The following is a 25,809-nucleotide window of genomic DNA, read 5'->3' on the forward strand; positions in this document are numbered from 1 at the left end:
TTTTCTCAACCTACACCCCTTTGTACCTGAAACTCTCTTCTTCATTTTTTTTTTTTTGTTGCTGTTGTTGTTGTAATTGTCCTTTCTTTTTAACTACTATCATTTCAGTAACCATTATCCGCAGAACTTATCTCTTCCACTATTTTCAACTTCTATTTTCATTTTCTCAATTAGATAAATTAAGTGTCTTGAAGATTACATATTTGCTGATGCTGTTCATTGTAGGGGTGATATATCGTGAGCAAAAAGCACCTGAGATTAATCATTTTAAAAGCAGGAAAAATGCTGCTTGAGGGGAGGTGAGTCATTTAAAATACTCCCAAGGATATTGCAAAGAGTGACAAACCAAAAGTAAAAAGAAGAAGAAAGTTTTAGGCCCTTTTCATGTCTTTGGGTCCATCCTGAGTAAATGCTTTGAAATCTGGTTGGATTGGTACTTTAGTATAGTCTTACTTGATTAGCTATTGTAGGCTGAAGATCCAACTCAGATTACTTAAATGAAGAAATACCTCTGTAATATATTACCATCTGTGACTGACCTTTTGTGCTTGGGCTTCAGACTTGTTTTTAGCTCTGTTAAAAAAGGGCAAGCGTAATTCCTATGAACATTGGACTTGCCTTGTTTTAACATGGTGACAATAATTTCCTTTCAGAATTGTGAAAAGCAAAACACATTATATTACAGTTGCCATTGGATAGTCCATGGGACATAATAGGTTTTTCTTTTGGCATTTGACTACAGCTAGTCCCCAACTTAAGATGGCTGGGCTTAGGATTTTTGGACTTCATAGTAGTGTGAAAATGACGTGCATTCAGTAAAAACCATACTTCTTACTTTGATTTTGGACATTTCCTAAGCTAGTAATATGCGGTAGGATGCTTCATGATGCCAGACAGTGGCAGCAGCCACAGCTCCCAGCCAGCCACGCAATCCTGAGGGTAAATAACTGATATACTTACAACCATTCTTTACCATACAACCATTATGTGTTTCATTTTCAGTGCAGTAGTCACTAAATTACATGAGATAGTCAACACTTTATTATAAAACAGGCTTTGTGTTACGTGACTTTGCCAAACTATAGGTTAATGTAAGTGATCTGAGCACGTTTTAGCAGGCGAGCCTAAGCCATAATGTTTGGTAGGTTAAATGTATTAAATGCATTTTTGACTTACAATATTTTCAGCTTATGATGGTTTGTAGGGACATAATGATCCCATCATAAATTGGGGGATATCTGTATTAGTAAAGCAAAAGGATTTTTCTCTAGCTAAAAATTCAAACACATTTTTTTCCTTTTTTCTTTCTTTTTTTTTGTTTTGCTTTCTGTTCATTTTAACAGTCCCCTAAGATATTTCATATAAGCCCTTTCATTTCTAATCTGCTGCATTGTATATGATGTTGGCTGTTTTCCTATTTTTCAAATGGCAGTATAGGTTGATAAAAATAACACTCAGACTTTAAGTTCCTAGAGACTAAAAAGTTTAACAAAGAAACTATTTTTTCTACTGGATATAATAATTGGTTATATGGAACATAGCTTAGAACTTAAAACCTATAGGAGATTTTGTTTGCTAAACATTATTGTCATGGGTGCTTTTAAAATTTTTTTCATTATTTTTTAATGATGTTCATTTTTCCCCAAATTCTTTCCCCTCCCCAAATTCTATAAACTTGCCAAGGTCTAAAAATGCTGAAGTATGAGAAAGAATGATACCTGGCCATTTGCAGCAACATGGATGGAACTGGAAGGTATTATGCTAAGTGAAACAAGTCAGTCAGAAAAAGACAGATAACGTATGTGTTCACTCATATGTGGATCTTGAAAAACGTAACAGAAGACCATGGGGGAAGGGAAGGAGAAAAATTAGTTACAGAGAGGGAGGGAGGCAAACCATAAGAGACTCAAATACATTGAACAAACTGAGGGTTGATGGGGGTGAGGGAGAGCAGAAAGTGGGTGATAGGCATTGAGGAGGGCACTTGTTGGGATGAGTATTGGGTGTTGTATGGAAGCCAGTTTGACAATAAATTATATTTTAAAAATGCCAAAGTATGGTTTTGGTATAAAAATCAGAATCCACTGAATATAAGCTGTAGATAGGTTTTAGTTATATTTATTAAAGAGTCTTGAAGAAGTTAATATTCTTTTCCTATATAATCCAAATTCTAGGATACATTTAAGAAAGTAACCAGAAAGTAAGGGAAAAGTGCACAGAAACATCCCTCATATAATTTTTGTGTAATTGTGAATATTTTGAAAATATGTAAATATTCAATAAATTCAAGATAATTACATATCATGGATTAGTTTATTAAAATGTTGTTTATTGAATACCTAAACATGGGAGATACTTATATTACAGTGTACGGTATGGAAAATAGAATTATAAGTTGCATTTTAATTTTCAAAAACATGCATACCAAAATCTTATAAAAATACACAAGGATATTATATATTCAATAATTATGATTAGGTAGGCAGTACACTTTGAAATATCCTTTCTTTTTTCTTGCTGTTCTTTCTTTTTAAAAAATTTTTTTTAACGTTTATTTATTTTTGAGACAGAGAGAGACAGAGCATGAACAGGGGAGGGTCAGAGAGAGGGAGACACAGAATCCGAAACAGGCTCCAGGCTCCGAGCTGTCAGCACAGAGCCCGACCCAGGGCTCGAACTGACAGACCGCGAGATCATGACCTGAGCGGAAGTCAGCCGCTCAACCGACTGAGCCACCCAGGCGCCCCTTTTCTTGCTGTTCTAAAATGTTTTCAAATGAATATTTTTTGAAAGTAAGCATTACTGAAAATTATGGAGTCTCCTCATTGCAAACAAATCTAAATTATAAGATAAATATATTATTTATAACTCCTGCTGTAGCATCTATTTCTGTGGCATAAATACTTCCACCATGGCTGATTATAAACAAGTCATTGGTGGAAATTCTGAAAATTTAACAGTTGTTCTTTGAGCTAGTGTGAGCCATTCTAACATTTCAGAGACCTGATTACTCATCCTGAAAACTACGTACTGTATGTAGTAGTACTTCTTTCCTAGTAGAAGGCATTGAGCTCCTGAGCTCGGCCAGGAGGAGGGGGGAGGTGGGGCATGTGGTTGCCGCAGGCAGCCACTGTGCCGCCTGGTCTTCTTCGGGGCCACCCACCCACTGGCTCCACAGCAAATCTCTGAGTAAGGAAGAAAACTTGAAACTGCTTGGGAAATGCAACAATCCAAATGGCCAAAGGCACAATTATAAAGACTAATACTGTTACAGGAGTGGTTATGAATTTGACCTACCTCAAAAAGAATATGGAGGAAGCAATTATGAAACCCCATGATCATAAGAATCTGGATCTGGATGTGCCATTCTTGCAGATGTTACAAGCACAACAGAAAACGTAGCTGTATATATCTGGGAAAACCTCCAGAAATTTCTTCCTCTGGGAGTTCTTTATAAAGTAAAAGTATATGAAACTGACATTACTAGTGTAGTCAATAAAGGAGAATAGCTTTCAGGGGTTAATACTATAAAAAGATTCATTTTTCCCCACATTTGAAAAAGGTCTTTATCCCCTTGGACTATTAAGGAGTCATCACGTAATTGTCATCCACATTGTGCTCTGGCGTGACTGATCTATTGAAATCATTGTGTGTTAAGACCTGTTGTGAATTCAAATCTATTTTAAAATTAAACTTGTAAAACTTTCTGAGTATCATTCAGAGAGTCTTTTATCTATAAATTAAAAATCACATCATTTTCAGTAAAAAAATATGTATACAAATAAAACAATAGAATAGACTATTTATAATCCTTTTATAATTGAATTATCCCCTCGGTAACCAAATAGTATATAAGAACATCTCCTTATAAATAATTATTTCAGCTATAAATGAATATTCAATGATAGAATGAACTATCACAACTTTTCTGTCTTCAGTGAATTCTTGGATCTAGACTTTAAGCATCAATGGCAGGGGAGAGGGGGCCGTTCACACTTGGGAGTAAAATAGACATGGTCCCTACTATCGATTGTATAGTGGGGAGAAAATAGCCATTAAAGAAATGTTTTTAATTGTGTTTCAATTTAATCTGCATGTAGTGACCCCCTGCTCTATAAGTTAAAGTTACACATTTTACCATTCCTTACACTTATTGTTGCTAGATCTAGTTTACTTTTTCAGGGTTTATATTATAGACTTTCCTGCAACCCTAATTTTTCTAGATGGTTTTCCTAGTTCCCTAAAAGAATTCAATATTTACCATCATCCCTTTACTAACCACGTTCATATCATTAAAAAACTGTTTTTGAATTCTCAGTTTTTGAGTCATCTTTTGGTTATCTGGATTTGAATACTGAATAATTTTTTAACCATCCTTGAACTCATGGGCACTCAACATGTGTTGTCTCATTTATGTGAATGTTTGACATTTGCCTTTAGATCCAAAGGTAACTTTCTGATCTTCACTCGTACATTTTTTTTTTCTCATCAGAAATTTGAAGACACTGTTCCTCTGTATTCTGGCATTTAATGTTAATTGATGAAATTTGAGGCGAGCTTATTTTTTTCTTCTTGAAGAAATTGACTTGCATTTTCTGCCTCTATCTAAGTAATTCTTTATCATGGACACAGAACAGTTTAACCAGAATCTGTGTCATTTGTTAATCTTCTGTTAAAGTTCTTTCTGATCTATAGTGTAATATCTTTAGATTATTTTCTTCCTTCATGTCAGAGACTGTGATTGTATTATATTTCTTAAGTTTTTTTATTCCATTTGCCAGATTTCTGATAAATAATTTTCACATATTTGATCATGTCAGTGTGCCCACTTACCATCATCTCGCAATGTGAATCTTTAATATCTGTTTCTATTTTCTCTTAATTTCTTATAATTGCCTCCATTATTCTCTTTTTATCACTTATTTGACTTTTTATCATGTTTATTCTGATTCTTGCTATTTCTAATCTGTACATTCCATTTGAATATTTTGCCTCTCAATTATTGTCCTTAGCTGTGAAATCTTATGTTTCAACTCATTTTGTTTTCTTTCCTATTATCTGTGTGATCCATTTCAGCTCCTAATTTCTCTAAATTCTTCTATCTCTCCGAATATTCTTGAGAATAGGTGTTGAGTCCTTGGATTCTGTTTCATGTAAATTCTTTGTGTTATTTTGCATATGATGTTTCATTCTTTGTTTGTTTTATCTTTTGCTTCTCTCCACTTCAAACCTTTTCTTTCTTTTCTTTTTTCCCTATTATAATATGTTTAAATAGTTTACGTATGCAAATTATTTTCCATTTTTAAAAAATCTTAAAATGGACAGCTTTGTTCAGATCTTAAATTTGCTCTGATTTATGTGACTGAATCGTCCTTGACTCATTTTTGACTTTCAAAAGACTATTTTCTCTGTTACTACATATAAAGGCTAAATACTATGATCTGCACACTTTCTCCACTTGCACATTTGGAAGTGCTTGTGACAGTTTCCTGGACTGTTTCCTGGACCACCTAAGGCCTCCTCCTTCAGTGTGTGCTAGATCAGGATTCCTCTCACTCAAAGACATCTCTTTAACAGTTTCCCCCACCCCCCTCATCATCAACATTAGTTTTTCTTCTAGATAATCCCAGCTGCAGACAGACAGGCTTATATATCACATTAAAAAAAAAACTGTTTCCTTAATCCCTTGTCTCCTCTGATCACTGCTAAATGTCTTGGTCTCCATTTACTGCAAACTTTCTCATAGTTTCTATACCCATTTTCCCCAACTCTTCTCTTATTCTTCCTTGAGCCCAGCTGGTTTTCGGTCTCCACATTTGCACAGGAATGGCCAACAGTAACTTCAATGTGGCTAAATCCAATGGTGAATTCTCAGTCCTCATCTTACCTATTAGCAGCATTATTTATTTTGGAGAGAGAGAGAGAGAGGGAGAGGGCAAGCAGGGGAGGGGCAGAGAGAGAGGGAGACACAGAATTCAAAACAGATTCCAGGCTCTGAGCTGTCAGCGCACAGCCTGATGGGGGGCCCAAACCCAGGATCCATGAGATAGTGACCTGAGCCAAAGTTGGACACTTAACAAACTGAGCCACCCAGGCATCCCAAGCAGCATTTAACTTAGCAACTGACACCGTTCCTTGAAACTTCTGTGCATAACATCTGGGACACCATCCTGCTTCATTGACCATATATGTTTAATTTCCTTTTTTGGTTCCTTCTGATTTCCCTTATTGGAATTCTCTTAGACTCTGATTTTCAATTTCCTGTACTTCCTGTTTTCTTTATCTCAAAACCTTGACGTCAGCTTTATATACTATCTTTATGTTGGCAAAGTCACATGTTTTACCTCCAGTAAGGATCTTTTTTTTTTTTTTTTTTTTTTTTGTGGGGGGAAGAGGACTACTTTTTATTATTTTATGTACAGAAAATTCAACAGCATACACTTACCCCAGTTTGGTGGTCAGTTCTTTGGCCTTTGCCTTTTCCAACTTGGCAATGCAAGCCACCCACTTTGGACCCAGAACGTTGCCTCTGCAATGACGGTGGATCTCATCATATCTATCATTGTCATTAGTCCTGATGGTTTCGACCAGCTTAACCAGAGCTCCTTTGTCTTCTGAGTTAACCTGTGTGAAGGTGACAGTGGTGAAGGTCTTCTGTGGACTAGATGCCCCAACCTGGCCTTCCTCTTGGTAATGCACAAGGGAACTCTCATCTGATGACACAGGGCAGGCGGGAAGACAACCAGCTTAATGGGATCCACATCAGGTGCAGTCACTACCAGCTAAGCCTTCTTGTTTTCCACCAAGGTGGTGACAGTATTAACCTCAGCTTGAAGGACAGGAGGCCTCTTAGTGGAGACAGTCCCTTTGCCAGCAGCTTTCTTCTCAGCCTGGACTAACAATCTCTGCTTCTTCTCTTGCTTTGTCTCTAGTCTATATTTGTGGGTCAGCCTAAGCAGTTGAGTAGCTGTTTGGCGGTCCAAGGACTCGGTAAACTGGTTAATTGCAGGAGGTACTGTTAGATGGTTAGCCTAAATAGCCCTTTGCTGCTGCTGACCAATATAGCAGGGCTATTTGACAAAGAGGGTGAGGTTCCTTTTGGGCTGGGTGTCCTATCTGATGCCAAGATTCTTCGGTCTTTTCTCACTGAGCGCCAATCATCAAATCTCCATTTGGGTGTCTAAGTGGGCATTTCAAAATTTACATATCCACAGCCAAACTTCTGGCTTGACTCCTCTCTTTCGCATCCTTATCTAATCAGTCAGAAAATTCTATTGGCTCTAGTTTCCAAATATATCCAAATTTTAACCTCTTTTTTAAATCTACTGCTAGCACTAGCATCCTCTTTTCTCTGAATTAGTCATATAATTCCCTAATGGGTCTCCTGGCTTCTACGCTTGTTCTTCCTAGTGTCTATTCTCAGGACCATGGTCAGAATGTGCCAATTAAATTATATGTTAGATTAAGTCTCTCCTCTGTTCAAAGCACTCAGTGGCTTCACTTCTCATTCCATATAGAAACCAAAATACATACAATGGTATAAGACCCTATGCCATGTACCTGCCTCCACTTCCACTCCAATTACCCTTTTATCTCACCTTCTAATCTCCACTTAGCTCACTCCATGTAAATACCACTTCGAGCTGGCTGTTTCTTACACTTGCCTTTGCACCTGCTGTCTGTACTGCCTGGAATCTCACCTTTGCCTGTACATGGTTCATCCCCTTTCTTCCAGTCTTTACTTATTTGTCATCTTCTCTCTCTTCTCTCCTTTAATTCTTCCACTCAATTTATCTTATTCTAATAGGCTGTAGACTTATTTGAGTTTTGTTTGTTTTTAAAAGCTGTGTCTAACTATTAGAATGTAAACTCTGTCATATTAAGATATTTTTGTCTGATTTTTTACTGTCATTTTTTCACTGCCTAGAACTGTGCCAGATACATCACAGATTCTCACTAAAAAGTGGTTAAAGGAGTGAATACAAGAATAAGTAGTGAAAGGTCTAGGCCTCAGCTGCGTCTCTGTGGAATCTGAGCTGGGTTCTTTTTCTTATTGTTTTATTAAATTCTGTGTCAGGGCCACTAATGCCAGCTAAAACTGTGGCACTCCCATAGCTTTTAGATCTTTTACATAACTCAGTATAATATCCTGGAATATGGAAAATCCTGGTGATACTTTCTCACTCTACTGATGTTTCCCTGTATCATGTAAGTTATTTTTACTTTCTTGGAGTCATCCTGATTTGCCCAGGGCTGATGAATCACTCCAGTTAGCTTCGCTCAAAATTAGAAAGTGTTGAGAATTTACATAATTTTTTCTCATAATTTCCTAAGTATTGCTTTTTTGGAGGGAGATGGGGCAGGGATGATACCTTTTTTTTTTTTTAAACTAAGATCACTTGTGTTTTGTTAGCTACTACATTTTTGGGTTGGGCTTTTCATTTTATCTCTGTCATAGTTTGGCTCCTGCTGGTGAATTTTGTTATTTTTACTATTTTTCTTCATTTTGTTAAATATCAAAGGGGGGAGATTTTTCTATACTGTTTTAGTCTTCTATTTTTGCAGGAAGTTCATGAATTATATTTTATGTTTAGAAGTACAGTAATATTGGGGTGCCTGGGTGGCTCAGTCTGTTAAGCATCCAACTTCGGCTCAGGTCATGATCTCACGGTTCATGAGTTTGAGCCTCACATCAGGCTCTGTGCTGACAGCACAGAGCCTGGAGCCTACTTCGGATTCTGTGTCTGCTCTCTGTGCCTCTCCCCTGCTCACACTCTGTTTCTCTCTTTCTCTCAAAAATAAACAAACATTAAAAAAAATCAGAAAAAAAGAAGTACAGCAATATTTAAAAATAAGCCAAAAATCCGTGTTATTGGCATGTTTTTGTGTCTTTGTTTCTTATTTTAGTTAAAGCATGCAGTTATTTGTTGCAAGTTTCGATACCATTATGATATTTTTTTCAGGCTGCTTTTTATTTTTCCAGCTATAGATTTTACTGCAAGACTTTCTATAACATTTTCCTGAACTGTATGATTATGCATTTTTCTTTTGTTTCACACATGAAAGCAATTGTTTTGTGATTTGTAAAAGTCTTTATAGTTAAATAACAGCAATGTTCAGCAGTGTTAAATATAATCAAAAACAAAAAAGGCTTCCCAAATGTTAAAGAGATCTTTATAAGGAGGTTTTCTTGAAATTCATAATATAAAAATTGAAGCAAGTGAACTTTTTATTAAAAATTTGTTAATACCTTACATGCAAATGACACAAATTGAAAAACACTTCACCTGTTTAAGCAACATTACTCCTCATGAACACGTTCTCTGCTATTAAGTCTACCATTTAAAGATGGGCAGGGGCGCCTGGGTGGCTCAGTCGGTTAGGCGGCCGACTTCAGCTCAGGTCATGATCTCACGGTCCGTGAGGGCTGTGAGTTCGAGCCCCGTGTCGGGCTCTGTGCTGACAGCTCAGAGCCTGGAGCCTGTTTCAGATTCTGTGTCTCCCTCTCTCTGACCCTCCCCTGTTCATGCTCTGTCTCTCTCTGTCTCAAAAATAAATAAATGTTAAATATATATATATATATATATATATATATATATATATATGAAAAAAAAAGATGGGCAGTATGATTTGCTTCAGGAATGAAAACTGAGTAATAGTTTGAAAATGCCTATCCTATAATCGACCCACAAGACTAAGTTGAATATTTCTTTTAAAATCACTTCACTGAAGGGAATTAAGAGTACACTTAATGTGATGAGGACTGAGTAATGTATGGAATTGTTGAATCACTGTATTGTACACCTGAAACTAATATAACATAGTAGGTTTATTATACTAGAATGAAAATAAAATGAATTTAGGGACGCCTGGGTGGCTCAGTCGGTTGAGCGCTGACTTCAGCTCGGGTCATGATCTCATGGTTCGTGGGTTTGAGCCCCGCGTCAGGCTCTGTGCTGACAGCTCAGAGCCTGGAGCCTGTTTCGGATACTGTGTCTCTTTCTCTCTGCCCCTCCCCAACTCATGATCTGTCTTTCTCTGTCTCAAAAATAAATAAACATTAAAAAGAAATTTTTAAATAAACTGAATTTAAATATCAAAAAAAAAAATCCTTTCACCTAATAAACAAATGCCTTAATTACATACTTCCATCTCCAGAAACGGAAAAGGTCAGTGGGATTCTGAATTCTCCCCATGGTTTGTTTTGCCAAGACTATCTATAACTGCTTCTCTCTACTCCCCTTCCTGCACGTGGTTAGGGGAACTGATTCTCAGGCTGTTACCATTAAAATTTGTTAAGCTCCAGCATCTATAAGTAATACTGAGGCAACAAAAGAAATGGAACAAATAACAGAAGACATAGAGACAATAAAAAAGAGGAATCAGGAAAATACGTATATGAATAGAGAAAGAATAGAAAAATTCATAGTGATAGGTTGCTACTTTGTTTTCCTTATTAATATTTTGAAATCATATGCATTCCTCAGACAGAAATACTAAACAATAGCTCTGTAAGAGTGTAGCAAAAAGAAGGCAAAGTATGTGGCATAGATACATAGAATATTACTATTTACATTGCTAATTTTTTAAGTTCTAACTTAGCACAGCAATATTTTAATTATAGTTTCTAAGTAGTAATTTTATATTGAGTATAGATAATTAAAAATAATTTAATTAATAGAAATGAACAGAGATGTATGTTTAAATGTTTAAATTCTTCAATTTAAATAAACTAAGTATATCTTTCTCTGTTAATGGGATTTATTTTGGCAGGTAATTCCTTAAAATTTGAAAAATAATTTGGAAAACATGATAGGGTGGAAAAGTATTGCCTTTTCCAATTATATTAGAACTTATCTAGAACATTTATATCAATGTTACATGTTTTATGTAACCTAATCAATAACGTTAAATAACTGACATGTATTAAGTTACTGGTTCTTTTAGATGCTATAGTAAAATGATTATAATTAGACATATAAAGGACTTGTTTATCAACAGCTTTATAGAATGAATTCTAGCTTTTTTCAGGTTGAATTGGGAACCTCTGTGCATGTACGCTATGTGCATGTGTTTTCTGTCTTATTATCTTTAATACTTGGGAAGTAATGGAAATAAGTAATATTTCAAAAATATTTCATCATTTTTATTTTAAATAATACTTATTTGTCTTGTATGACTCTGTATAATGCTTCTTTCATCCTATGTAAAACAGAAGAATTCCTGCTTTTTTAAAAAGCGACGGAATTAAACATGAGAAGCTTGCTTTATTTTTCTTAGCATTTGAATATGAATGTTGCTTTCTCTTCTCTCATGGAGTCATGAGCTCCCATCTCAGGTATAACAGCATAAAAGCAAACAGCTTCTGAAAAAATATTTGGCAGACAAAATGAATGCCTGTGGTGAGTCTCACCTTTAGGAAAGTCAAAGAACAACCAAAGGTATATTTGTAAGAGATTATTAGATAAGAGAAGTGATTTGCACACTGCTGGGATTCACATACTTCTCTGTGGGAACTTCCTTCATAGTTAAGATGTTTCTGAGAGAATGTGGTAAACTGCTTAGGTATCTACACATGCATGGGGGGCATATGGATGATTTTCCAACAGAAAGATCATTTTATTTTCCAAACCTAATGTTTTCTTGCTACCTTGTAGATTATGCAATATATTTCACTGAGTAACCATGGTGGTGCAGTAATTCTCAGGTTAAAGCTTTTTCATGAAACAAAGCTTACATATTTTTTTTCTAACAGCAGGAAACATTGGGCTGCAAAGCAAATCACAATCTTTTGAGACTAGGGCCATGCTGTGTAATTCTGAGTTCAGTGTGTGTCTTGGGGGGTGGTGTGTTTAATAATTTTTTTTTTTCCTAAGGCAGTTCTATTTTGTCTGCCTTGAGATACAGAAAACATTCTGTTCAACTGTGAAAACTCTATATTGGTAAAAGCAGAAATTTGTAATTGTTAAAATGAAACAAAAAATTGCAAACTGTTTTTTGCTTTGTCTTTACAATGTGTTGCTGATTGAAAACACCTTCTTCCTTTTTTGGGCACATAAGTAGGTTCTTTTAGTGTACTTTCATGTTTAGGGTAAAAAAAACCAGAAAATGACAGTACTGAACAAATTGGCCTTTGTTAATTTAGTCATATAGAATTTATAAAACACATTTGCTCTTTGTGAGTTTTCAACATATGTATGTGTGTCTGTGTGTGTAAATTATTTTTTGAATATTTATTTAATGGGTCCATGAAATCTATAGAGAACATAAAAAATAGTTCTCTCACTTCTATCATATGACTGAAACTTAAGGAAAATAAGCCTACAAATATTTAGACTCATGTGGACAATAGCTACTTACAGATACATCCAGATGTTAATAAGCTCAATAAAGTAAATTTATCTTCACATATTGCTTATATATCCATTATTTTTTAAGTTTATTTATTTATTTTGAGAGAGAGAGAGAGTGTGCAAGTGGGAGAGGGGCAGAGAAAGAGGAGAGAGAGAATCCCAAGCAGTCTCTTCACTGACAAAGGGGCTTGATCTAACGAACTGTGAAATCATGACTTGAGCTGATACTGAGTTGGACACTTAACTGACTGAGCCACCCAGGTGCTCCTATATATCCATTATTATATATTTGTAAGTAAACAATTATTCTCTGAAAATAACACTAAAAATACAAGTACTAAAAATTTGTTATCAAGATTAACTGAAACACTTTTCAGCTAAAGCTCTGTCATTCATTAACTATATCAAAAATATTTGCTTTGATATTTGTTTTATATTCTTTTTTCTCATTTATATTGTCTACAATGGGTATAGTTTAATTTTGGATTTAGGATGTCTGAGTACATATTGACATATATTTTTTTCTTAATTTTGTATCATTCTATACATTTATTATGATGGAAGACTGTTAATGTCACATTGCAGACAAGCTTGTGGAATAAGCGATATATAGCTATCTTTGCAGCTACCACTATCTGTTCTCTGACCATAAATATTCAAATTCTGCCCATATGAAAAATTCTCTCTTCTTTCCCAAAAGTCTCACCCCATTATAGCATTAGCTTGAAGTCTATCATCTCATCATCTAACTCTTATCAATTTGTGATGGTGCTTCTCAGGGCTGTTACCTAAGTGGTAGCTCCTTAAATATAGCTTTACTTAATACAAGACTTATAAACTAGAATGGGAATTTTTCCTGTCTTTATCCAACATACAGTGGGGGAGAACAAGATAGGATGACCTCAGTAAATACACATAAGGAGGGAGAGAGAAGGACAGAAGACACATAGGAATCATCGGTCCATAACAATTCTGAAATCCAGCTAGGCAAATTTTATGAGTTTCTGACTAAACTTAGGGCTCAACTAAGATGAGGTTAATATACCACCATAAATTTAGAATGAATTAACAGTGACAATAACTTCAACTGTCAAAAAAAATTCTAAAAATTTTTAAGTTAGTGAAACAGAAAGAGAATCAAAAATACATTTGCCAAGCCAGTTGAGGTTATATTAACTAAGTTCTCGACTCTATACATAGTCATATACATATTTACTCATATACATATTTACTTGCTTTTTAGTGCATTTGTTTGTGTGCTTTTTGCCAATGATTATTGTTCAGGAAAAAGGAGAGTTAATATCAGAAAAAAGAAAACTGAGAGGTCATAAATCTGAGCTCCTGACAGAAGCTCTCATATGGTTACCGTGGCCGAATAACTGAATTTTAGTCATTGGAATGTGCGTAGATATGATATCTACCACTTCCAGGCCTGGCCCTTACACATTGTTTGTCCTCTATGCTATTTTGTCCTCTATGCTATTTTTCTTTCTGTTCAGTGGGGATTGCCAGAGTCCTCTAGGAAGCCAGGTTTTGAAGATGGTGGGTTTGCTCTAAGTCTGGGTTCCAGAGAGACTGAATACACTGCCCTCACCCCATCCACCTTGCTGACCTGAAGCATTTGTTCTCAATCTTATCTGAATAATACATATTTATTGTGACTATCTATTTGTTATAGCAATGTAGGTCAATACTATATTTACACATATTAGAGTGGGTAAGAGCTCAGATTCTGGGGACAAACTAAGAGTAAAGTAATTATTAGCTGTTTAATCTTCAGCAAAACACTTAATCCATCTATACCTCACTTTCCTCATATGTAAACTGGGATGATGATAATGTGAGAGCTTTTCTCAGGATTAAATGAGTTTATATGTCTATTTTTAATATATATAGAAAGCTTAGAACAGTGCCTAGCACATAGAAAACAGCCTAAAGTATTTTGGTATTATAATTATCATACACTTATTATTTGATTTTTCTCCTAATTTAAGTTCTCAAGATTGATCTCTGTTGATACATGTCAATTTAATTCATTTATTTTGACTGTTAGATAGTATTCTATTATGTTAAGGCCCATGACTTCGTTATTTCTTGCTATGAATACAAAATGTAATAATATGGGTATAAAGAACATGTGACATATTCAGGAGTATAGTTATTTCTATGGTAAGAAAAGGAAAGGGGAGAAGGGATGAACTGTATGCTTTTCTTGTAAATGGAAATTTTAATAATTATGGATGGTAAATACATAGGTTTATATTATATTCTATATTTTCTCTAATTTTGAAAAAAATAATTAAAAAGCAGATTACTCATGATATATCTATACGTATGTGTGTGTTTCCTGAAACACACATAGCATAAACATAAATGGTAGAATTAGCTTAATTCAACATTTTAGTATTACCATGTTTCATTGAATCTAATATGCCATCCAGTGTTAGATGCCTCATTACTTCATATAATACTAAGAAAGAAAAAATATTTCCCATTCTGACTTTAAGAAATCATAGGTTGGGGCATCTGTGTGGCTCAGTCGGTTAGGTGTCCAACTCTTGATTTTGGCTCAGGTCATGATCTTATGGTTGTGAGATCCAGTCCTGCTGGATCTATGCACAGCATGGATCCAGCTTAAGATTCTATCTCTCCCTCTCCCTTTGCCCCTCTCTTCCATTGCCTCTCTCAAAAGAAAGGAAGAAAGAAAGAAAGAAAGAAAGAAAGAAAGAAAGAAAGAAAGAAAAAGAAAAGGGAAGGGAAGGGAAGGGAAAGGAAGGGAAGGGAAGTAAAGGAAAGGAAAGGAAAGGAAAGAAAAGGGAAGGAAAGGAAAGGAAAGGAAAGGAAAGGAAAGGAAAAAAAGGGAAGGAAAAAAAACCCGATGCATTGTAAGATGTGTTGTAGTTTTAAAGATATTGAAAAATGGGTGTCTTGGAATCAATAAAATGTGTTTTTTTTTTCTAGTGGCAGTTTTTATTCTTTCAATAGACATAAGTATCAAGAAATGATTAATTTATTAATTAGGTTTATTGATATTCTTTTTTAAAAAAATTTTTTTAATGTTTATTTATTTTTGAGACAGAGAGAGACAAAGCATGAACGGGGGAGGGTCAGGGAGAGGGAGACACAGAATCTGAAACAGGCTCCAGGCTCTGAGCTGTCAGCACAGAGCCCTACGCGGGGCTCAAACTCACGGACCGCGAGATCATGACCTGAGCCGAAGTCGGCTGCTTAACCAACTGAGCCACCCAGGCGCCCCGGTTTATTGATATTCTATGCATATAACATTTTAAAATTAAATTTAAAGGTTTGATTCAATGAGCTTTAATAGTTCTATAGCCACCACGAAAATCATATAATAGAACATTTCCATTGCTTATTTATTTGTTTTTATTGAGGTATAATTGACATACATTATATCAGTGTCAGATGTAGAAAATAATTTTTTGATATTTATATATATTATGAAATGACCACCACAATAAGTCTAGTTAGCATTTGTCACCATACATTGTTACAGAATTTTTTTGTAGTGAGACTTTTTTTTAACCTTTTTAAAATTTTTTTATTTTAATTTTTAAGAAACAGAGAAAAACAGCACAAGCAGGGGAAGAGTAGAGAGAGAGGGAGACACAGAATCCAAAGCAGGCTCCAAGCTCTGAGCTGTCATCACAGAGCCTGATATGGGGCTCAAACCCACAAACATGATATCATGACCTGAGCCAAAGTTGGATGCTCACCTGACTGAGCCACCCACGTGCCTCAGTGAGAGGTTTTCAGATGTACTCTCTTAGCAACTTTCAAATATGCAGCACAATATGAACTATAGTTGTCATGCTGTACATTATATCCCCATGATTTTATTTTATAACTGGAAGTTTGTACCTTTTGACTCCCTTCACCCATTTGCCCACTTTCCACCCCACCTTCCAACACTTCCTTACAGTGAGTTTTCTTTCAATGACCCATCGCCTTTAGCAGCCACTGTTCTACTTTCTGTGATTATTATTATCTTTTAGAAATTCATGTAGATTGAATCATAGCATATGTGGACTTTTGCCTCTTTTTTTCACTTAGTATAATAGTTTTTGGATTTCTCTGTTGTTCAATGAGTCAATAGCTTGTTCTTTTTTTATTGTTCAATTGTATTTCAGTAATAACTATACAATATATTGTTTACACATTCAAAAGTTGATGAGGTATTAGAGTTGCTTCAAGTTTTAAGCTACTGTGACTGAAACAGTTATGAACATTTTGAGTTCAACTTATTATGTGAACATATGTTTTCATTTCTCTTGGGTAAATGGGTAGAGTGATATCAGTGAGTATGTATTTAACTTCACAAAAGACTGCCAAAGAAGTTTCCACAGTGGCTGAAAAATTGTGCATTCTCACTAGAGATGTATGACAGTGTCAGCTGCTCCTTGTCATGATCAACATTTGATACTTTCTTTTTAATTTTAGCCATTGCAGTAGGTGTGTAGCTTGAATTTCCATTTCCCATATGATTAACAATATTGAGCACCTTTCCATATGTTTATTTGTTGTTTATAATCTTCTGTGAAATGCCTATTCATATATTTTGCCTAATGTCAAAGGCAAACAAAGGCAGACAGCAAAGTGGTAAGGACAGATTTTAATCAGTAACATGTTATTACACTAGGGAAAAGAGTCCAGTGTGAAGTGAACTCAACTTTGATTGTACAGAAGTAACTGGGTGTTTTAAGGGGAGAACAGAGGTATATGGAGGGAGATGAATAGGGGCCGAGTAGAGTCAGGGAAATGAAAAATTGCAAAAAATGGGAAGAGAGACTGGTCCTGTGAAACCCACATTGGTTTATTAACTGGCACACTTATCAAAGCTAGGCTGCCACCCTCCCACAGAAACTGGGAGACAGGGACTCCGTCTGCAAGTGTTGACAGGTACCAACAGGAAACTCTTGGCGGCATAGTCTGAAAAATGGGTAACTGTTTTGTCAGTTTTCTCAGGCAGACACTTTAAGGGGAGCTACGGTCACTTTTAGTGGCTTTGACCTATTTTATTCAAGGCTTTATAAGCCAAGGTTGAGGCCTAGACAATAAAGGGCTCAGAAGAGCCTGACTAGAGTTTGGACAGGAGAGAATATTTGTCACTACTTCATTGATTTTTGCCTTCTTATTATTGACTATAGGATTTTTTTTAACATATATATATACTCTGGTTATAATTCTTACTAAGATATTATGTTTTTAAAATATTTTTTTCCCAGGCTGTGGCTTGGTTTTTAATTTTCCAGATCTGTAGTTTCTTTTGAAGAACATTTAAACAAATTTTCATGGAGTCCAAATTAAGTTTTTGTATTGTATGGTCCATAATTTTGTATCCTATATAAGACATTTTTGCTTTACTCAAGGACACAAAGATTTTCTACTAGTTTTTTTTCCCAAGAATTTCTGTAGCTGTAGTACTTATATTTATATCTAAGAACCATTTCAAATTTAATTTTCGTATATGGCATGACCTACAGAAAGAAAACCTTTTGTTGGCATTGGATATAAAAAATTGTTCCAGAAATGTTTGTTGAAACTATTTTTCTTTCTACATCGAACAACCTTGGCACCTACATAAAATATGAACACATCATATATGCTGGTCGGTTTGTGAACTCTGTTCTGCTCTACTTATCTATGTCTGTCCTTATACAAACTCCAAACTATTTTGATTACTGTAGTTATAGAATAAATCTTGAAATCAGGTAGCATCAGCTTCCCTTATTCACAATTGTTTTTGTCATTTTAGGTCATTTGAATTTCTATATAAATTTTAGAAACAGTGTATCAAGTCTAAAAAGAAGCCTGCTGATATTTGTACTATGTTTCATCTATAGATCATTTTAGAGAGAACATTTTAGCATCTTCCACTCTATGAATGACATAAAATCTCTATTTATTAGAAATTTTTAAAGTTTTTCTCATCAGTGTTTTATATTTTCAGTGTATAAGTCTAATACATATTTTGTTAAATGCTTTATTCTGACTTCATGTTCCAGTATTTCTGCTTAATATTTAAACACAATTGATCTTGACCTTCTATTTTGTGACATTGCTAAACTCATTTATTAATTCTAGTGTCTGTTTTGTAAATTTCTTTGATTTTCCACATGGACTTTCAATTTTGTCTATGAATTAAAGACAGTTAAAGGCAATCTTTTCCAATCAATATGCCTATTATTATTATTATTTATTATTTTGTCTTATTACAATGCCTAGGAACTCTAATGTCATGTTGAATAGAAGATGTGAAAACAGACATCCTTCCCTTCTTTCTCATTTTATGGGAAAAGCATTCAGTCTTTTATAAATAAATATGTTAGTTTTAAGTTTTTCATAGATGCTGTTTATCAGGTTGAAAACAATTTCTTCTGTTTCTAGTTGGCTGAGAATTTTTACCATGAATATTTATTAAAATTTGCCAAATGCTTTTTGGTTCCTTCCTCAGATCAGGGAAGTTCTCAGCTATGATTTGTTCAAGTACACCTTCAGCCCCTTTCTCTCTCTCTTCCTCTTCTAGAATTCCTATTATATGGATGTTGTTGCATTTGATTGCATCACTTAGGTCTCTAATTCTCCCCTCATACTCCTGGATATTTTTATCTCTCTTTTTCTCAGCTTCCTCTTTTTCCATAATTTTATCTTCCAATTCACCTATTCTCTCCTCTGTCTCTTCAATCCGAGCTGTGGTTGCCTCCATTTTATTTTGCACCTCATTTATAGCATTTTAGCTCCTCATGACTATTTCTTAGTCCCTTGATCTCTGTAGCAATAGATTCTCTGCTGTCCTCCCTACTTTTTTCAAGCCGAGCAATTAGTTTTATGACTATTATTCTAAATTCTTGTTCCATTATATTGCTTTAATCATTTTTGATCAATTCACTAGCTGTCGCTACTTCCTGGAGTTTCTTTTGAGGAGAATTCTTCCGTTTCGTCATTTTGGATAGTCCCTGGGGTGGTGCAGAACTGCAGGGTACCTCCCCTGTGCTGTCTGGAGTAACTTGTGTTGGTGGGTGCGGCCACAGTCATACCTGATGTCTGTCCCCAGCCCACCGCTGGGGCCGCAGTCAGACTGGTGTGTACCTTCTCCCCTCTCCCAGGGGCAGGGCTCACTGTGGAGTGGTGTGGCTCCTGTCTTGGCTACTTGCACAGTGCCAGGCTTGTGGTGCTGCTTTGATGGCATCTGGTGTATTAGCTGGGGTTGATCAGCAATGTGCACAGGGGCGGGAGGGGCAGGCTCAGCTCACTTTGCCCTCAGTGGTCCCCTGTGGGAGGGCCCTGCAGCACTGGGAGGGAGGCCAACCGGGTCGAAGGGATGGATCCACAGAAGCACAGCATTGGGTGTTTGCGGGATGCAAGCAAGTTTGGTGAACTGGTTCCCTTTGGGGTTTTGGCTGGGGGATGGGAGAGGGAGATGGTGCTGGCCAGCGCCTTTGTTCCCTGCTGAGCTGAGCTCTGTCTTCTGGGGATCAACGCCTCTCCCTCCTGGTGTCCTCTTGCCCTCCCTCTCTCCGAGCAGAGCTGTTGATTTATAACATTGCAGATGTTAAGTCCCACTGGCTGTCAGAACTCACGCAGTCTGGTGCCTCTGCTTTTGCAAGCCAGACTCGGGGATTCTGCCTTGCCAGGAGCCTGCCCCTCCACTGCCCCAGCTCCGTCCCGCCAGTCCATGTAGCATGCACCACCTCTCTGACCTTCCTAGCCTCTTCTGTGGGCCTCTTGTCTATGCTTGGCTCTGGAGAGTCTGTTCTGCTAGTCTTCTGGCGGTTTTCTGGGTTATTTAGGCAGGTGTGGGTGGAATCTAAGTGATCAGCAGGAAGAGGTGAACCCCACGTCCTGCTATGCCACCATCTTCTTTCTCCTCCTCCATCACCCATTTAACCCATCCCCCTGCCCACCTACTTTCCAGCAACCCTCAGTTTGTTCTCTTTAGTTACAAGTCTGTTTTATGGTTTGCCTCTCTCTCCTTTTTCCCCTGTGTTCAACCATTTCATCTCTTAAAACCCACATATGAGTGAAATCATATGGTATTTGGCTTTCTCTTACTGCCTTATTTTGCTTAGCATAATACACTTTAGCTCCATCCATGTCATTGCAAATGGCAAGATTTCATTCATTCTTTTTATGGCTGAGTAATATTCCATTATATATATATATATATATATATATATATATATATATATACATACACACACACACACACACACACCCCACCTCTTCTTTTTCCATTCATCAGTATATGGACATTTGGGCTCTTTCCATAATTTGGCTATTGTTGATAATGCTGCTATAAACATCAGGTGCATGTATCCCTTCAAATCTGTATTTTTGTATTATAGGATAATACCTAGTAGTGCAATTGCTGGATCATAGGGTAGTCCTATTTTTAACTTTTTGAAGAACATTCATACTGTTTTCCAGAATGGCTGCATCAGTGCATTCCAGCCAAAAGTGTAAGAGTGTTGCCCTTTCTCCACATCCTTACCAACACCTGTTATTTCTTGTGCTGTTGATTTTAGCTATTCTGACAGGTGTGGGGTGATATCTTATTGTAGTTTTAATTTGTGTTTCCCTGATGATGAGTGATGTTGAGCATCTTTTCATGTATCTGTTAGACATCTGTATGTCTTCTTTGGAAAAATGTTTATTCATGTCTTCTACCCATTTATTAACTGGATTATTTTGTATTTGGGTATTGAGTTTAATACATTATAGATTTTGGATACTAACCCTTTATCAGATATGTCATTTGCAAAATTTATGGTATGCCTTTAGGACTTCAATTTTTGAAATATTGATGCTGCTCAATTCTGTAGCTATTTCAATTATTCAGCTACAATGTAGTAAATTTAACACTTAATATCAGAATGCCAGAGTCTAAAGAGCATTCATAGTCTACCAAGTTATTTGTCTTGATGTAGTACACTGTAGAGTTTATTTTTAATCAAGGGTTTTGGGTAAACTGAGAATTTATTTTGCTATATCTATCATACAGATTTTGTACTTTATTCTATTTATGGTCTGATGCATTTTGATGAGGATAAAGTGGTCACACTAAGGTACTCTGACATATATTCAGAATAATAGCTTTGTCCCTTAACTTTAGAGTTAACAAAAATCTCTAGACTTACATGCCATCAGCACTTCAAAATTGGCAACCTTTTTATTCATTTTGCTTCTTGCTTGTTGTTTAAGTAATCATTTCCTATCCCTAAGTGTCTTTTATATATATTTCTTATACGTATATATTTACATATACATATATGTATACATATATGTATACATATATGTATGTATGTACACACACACACATATGTATGGACATATACATATATCCAAAGGCTTGGGTGAGCCTTTATATCCTTCTAATAGTTTCAAAGTATTTGTTTTTATATTTAGATATTTGACAAATCTTGTATCTGTGGGAGTGTGTTTGTTTGTAAGCTGGTGTTTAGGGATCCAATTACTTTTAAAGTGGATAAACCATTGTCTTAACATTCATTCTCTATTTATAGCGTCTTGTTTTTCATATACCAAGCTTCCACATATATATGGCTTGGTTTCAGGGCTCCATTTTATGCTTACCATTGGGATAGTTGTCAATCAATTTAATAAATTAGTGATTTTAATTATTCTAGAGATCTAGTATGGCAAGCTTTTCCTTAATCATTTTGTTGCGGTTATCTCAGTGGTTATCAGCTCTTTGAATTATTAGGTAATAATAATAACAGCATAATTAAATTGAATATCTTAGTAGGAGAGAAAACCTAATAAATTTATCACAATATTATTTAACTTTACTAAAATTAATCTGTACCAAAATTAGTGCAAAAATAATGAAAAGTGACATTTAACAAACAAATAATCTACATACTTTGGACTTAGTAGGACTCAGGACAAAATGGGATCCAAGATAAAAATAGATTCTACCTTGCTAATTGAAAGTCATTAAAATTATCATGGGAAAATTATAGCAATCCTCTGCCATTAATTTTTCCAAGTCATATCTCAAATACATGACATTCTAATCTACCTGAAGCAAAAATGTGACCAGATCACCGTAAAAAATAAAGTCTTCACTTATTCTAGAGCTTTCCATTTCCTGATCTTAATGAACTTTTCAAACATTACTTCTATTAGTTTATTTCATATTCATGAATTTTAGCTTAAGAAAAGTACTTGCTATTCTCCATATCACTTGACCCAATATTCCCATTTTGTTTACTCATTCTGTTCACTTTCCTTTGAGTATCACTTAATCATCTTTACATTTACAAAATCAATTTATGTTTCAAAAATCAGTTTAAATGCTGACTTGTTAGCCACTTGAAGCAGAAATATTGACCTCTTCCTCTGAATTTTGTTCATCTTTACTCTTTATATCGGAAGCATATTAATTCCTACCTTGTGTTAATATCGGTTATGTGATAGCTCCATCTTTTATTAGACTGTATATTTTTAAAAAAATTTTTTTAATGTTCTTTTATTTTTGAGAGTGAGAGAGAGAAAGAGAGAGAGAGAGCACAAGCAGAGGAGGGACAGAGAGAGAGGGAGACACAGAATCTGAAGCAGGCTCCCAACTCTGAGCTGTCAGCACAGAGCCTGACGTGGGTCTCAAACCCATGAACCGTGAGATCATGACTTGAGCTGCTCAGATACTTAACTGACTGAGCCACCCAGGAGCCCCTAGACCGTATGTTCCTTATAAACATATCTTGTCTGATTACCTTTATTTACTGAAAGTATCTGTTCTTACAAGATAGTAAGTGATTTAAAAATATCTATTGGATTAATATACACTAGGGATAAGATTTTTCAAAAGGATGTAGAGAGCCAATAGTAAATGATGCCAATAGTAAAGGAGGAGTTTATGAACATTAAAAAAGAGAAAACAAACAGAATCATAAAGAATAACTGATGATTGAGGGTAGATTAAAATGATACAAAAAATTTTGTTATATATATTTCTAGGAAGATCATGATAGGGTAGTTCCTAGAACTGATGACATCCACCAGGCAATTAAGAGTTCAGAGCTGAAAACGTTATCCAAAATAAGTCATCATTATAAATGACCCACATGTCAGAGAACAAATGTGACTTGCATTAGTAAACTGAAATAGTAGCAATTTAAGTTAAAATAAAACAAAAATAACAATAACAAAACAATGATAGTTAATATATGTTGCGGGCTTTAGACTATGTCTAAAAGAATCAGAAGGGTGAAATATCTGCTTATGGAATGATATGAACCAAAAGGTTAACTGACACTGGTTGTGCTTTGAAGAGAGAATTAGAGATTTTATAAACTTTCATGCGTGTATTCCTTTTTTATGAACATATATTTCTATTTGACAAAAGTAGATTTAACAAAGAAAAATGTAGTTCATTAGTTGCCGCCCCTAAAAAACACAAACGCACACTCTGTTGATAACAAAGAGTGAACTAGAGAAAGACTTGCCTAAAACTGAGACAAGATAGACACTATTGAGATAGGTTGCTAAAGAGGTTACCCACACAAAAATTTCCTTTTAATTGAGATATAATTGGCATGTAAAATTATATTAGCTTCGTTTCTTAACTAATGGTAGAACATGGAAAAATGGTGGTTGGAATGGATAGTGGACACCTGGTACCGAGGGGCCTTTTACCACTGACATGTTCAGCATTGCTAGCTCATAGCGATAAAAAAAATTCAACTGAATTTTAGTGGGTTACAATGTTTCTTTTAAAGGAATCACTCTGGTGACATGTACCATTCTGAAGAATATTTGAGAAACATTGATAATAGGAATAGCATATTATTTTAATATTATGAATATTATTATTTTTCCTTATTCTAACTAGGACTGTGGTCAGAGACATTTACTCAGACGAAGAGACTAAAGTTTAAACTATGGATAATCAAGATATCTTATATGATATAATAGTGTATAACAATTTTATAAAGACTCATTTTATGCCATAAATCAAGTATATTAAGAATTACATGTTTCAAAGTATATACTGATAAATATTATATTAAAGGAGATATATAACATACCAAATTCTTTGCAAAATAGTGAAAAAACAGTTTTCCACATTATAAATCACAGAGAATGTTTAGTGAAAAACCTCAACAAAGTAGCACAAATCAGCAAAGCAAAGGTGCCTCAGATCTTGATCAGCCGGGTTTTAAAATCACAGAGCTCTCACTAAGAGACTTCATCCACAATATTTTCTAAATCTCATTGCCTCCATATTTTATCTCATTTTATTGTTAATTTTCTACCTCCTGAGAGAGAAGATTTGAATCCAAATTGCAAAATGATTGTCTCAAATCTTACTTTTATTTTCTTTTATAAAATGAAAATATATATTTTATAAACTGGAATCTCACACAATCATAGCTTATAAATAAATAATAAAATCCACTATTATAGTAGAGTATTTTTTACTAACATGTTAGTTTCATTTTTTTATATACCCACAGCTCTTAGAAATGAGGCATACTCAAAGTAGAATCTCCTTAATTTGTCTGTCCTTTCAATTACTGATCATCTAAATTCTTTTTCTTTTAATATTTATATATTTTTGACAGAGAGAGAGCGAGCATGAGTGGGGGAGGGGCAGAGAGAGAGGGAGGCACAGAATCTGAAGCAGGCTCCAGGCTCCAAGATGTCAGCACAGAGCCCAATGCAGGGCTCGAAGCCATAGACCACGAGATCATGATGTGAGCCGAAGTCAGATGCTCAACCGATTGAGCCACCCAGGTGCCCCACTGATCATCTAAATTCTATCAGATCATTCCCTCACAATGCCCTGACTGGCACATACAAGTAGGCAAGGAATAACAAAACCTTTTCTAGGTATTTGCAACTCCCTCTTGCCCTCCTGACTTCCTGGCATATAGATTATTGCCTCACTGTTTTAGCTTTTGTATTTTCTCTATCTGTGTCTTTATGTGATATTTTTCCAGCTTCCCTTTCTGATTCTTTAAGCTTGTTCTTTCCCTTTGGTGTTGCTTCTGTCTCTGTTTTTTGTTTGTTTGTTTGTTTTTATTTTTGGGGTGTGTGCAGTTTGGTCTTCTTTATAATCATGGGTCAAAAACAACTAATTTTACCTTTCCTACCCTGTGAATTCTAGACTCAAATGTGCAACTGCCTGCTGTCTTCATTGTCTTAGCTGTCCCTCAGATATCTCAGATTCAAAATGTCCACAACTAAACCTAGTATCTTCCTGTCAGAATAGGTTCTCCCACTGTACTCACTCTGTTGGTGAATTCTAGCAACATCCTATGAGTTATATCTGATTTTTTCCTGTACATCACTGCCACATCTAGTTGGACAAACCCAATGTTTTCCTCCACATTCTCTTCCAGATATAACAGACTATCCTGAGTCAATATTAGATCATTTCAGGTTTTGGTTCATTTTTATTCCAAAAGAAGAC

General features: G+C 35.4%; 1 protein-coding gene and 1 pseudogene across 1 annotated transcript in view; one reads left to right on the forward strand and one right to left on the reverse strand.

The window, feature by feature from the left end:
* Nucleotides 1-25,809, forward strand: part of STPG2 (sperm tail PG-rich repeat containing 2) — a 614,041-nt gene that overhangs the window by 488,861 nt on the left and 99,371 nt on the right. The window lies entirely within an intron of this gene.
* LOC107179530 lies at nucleotides 6,442-7,714 on the reverse strand (annotated as a pseudogene).

Source organism: Panthera tigris, chromosome B1, assembly GCF_018350195.1.
Source record: "Panthera tigris isolate Pti1 chromosome B1, P.tigris_Pti1_mat1.1, whole genome shotgun sequence".
NCBI lineage: Eukaryota > Metazoa > Chordata > Mammalia > Carnivora > Felidae > Panthera > Panthera tigris.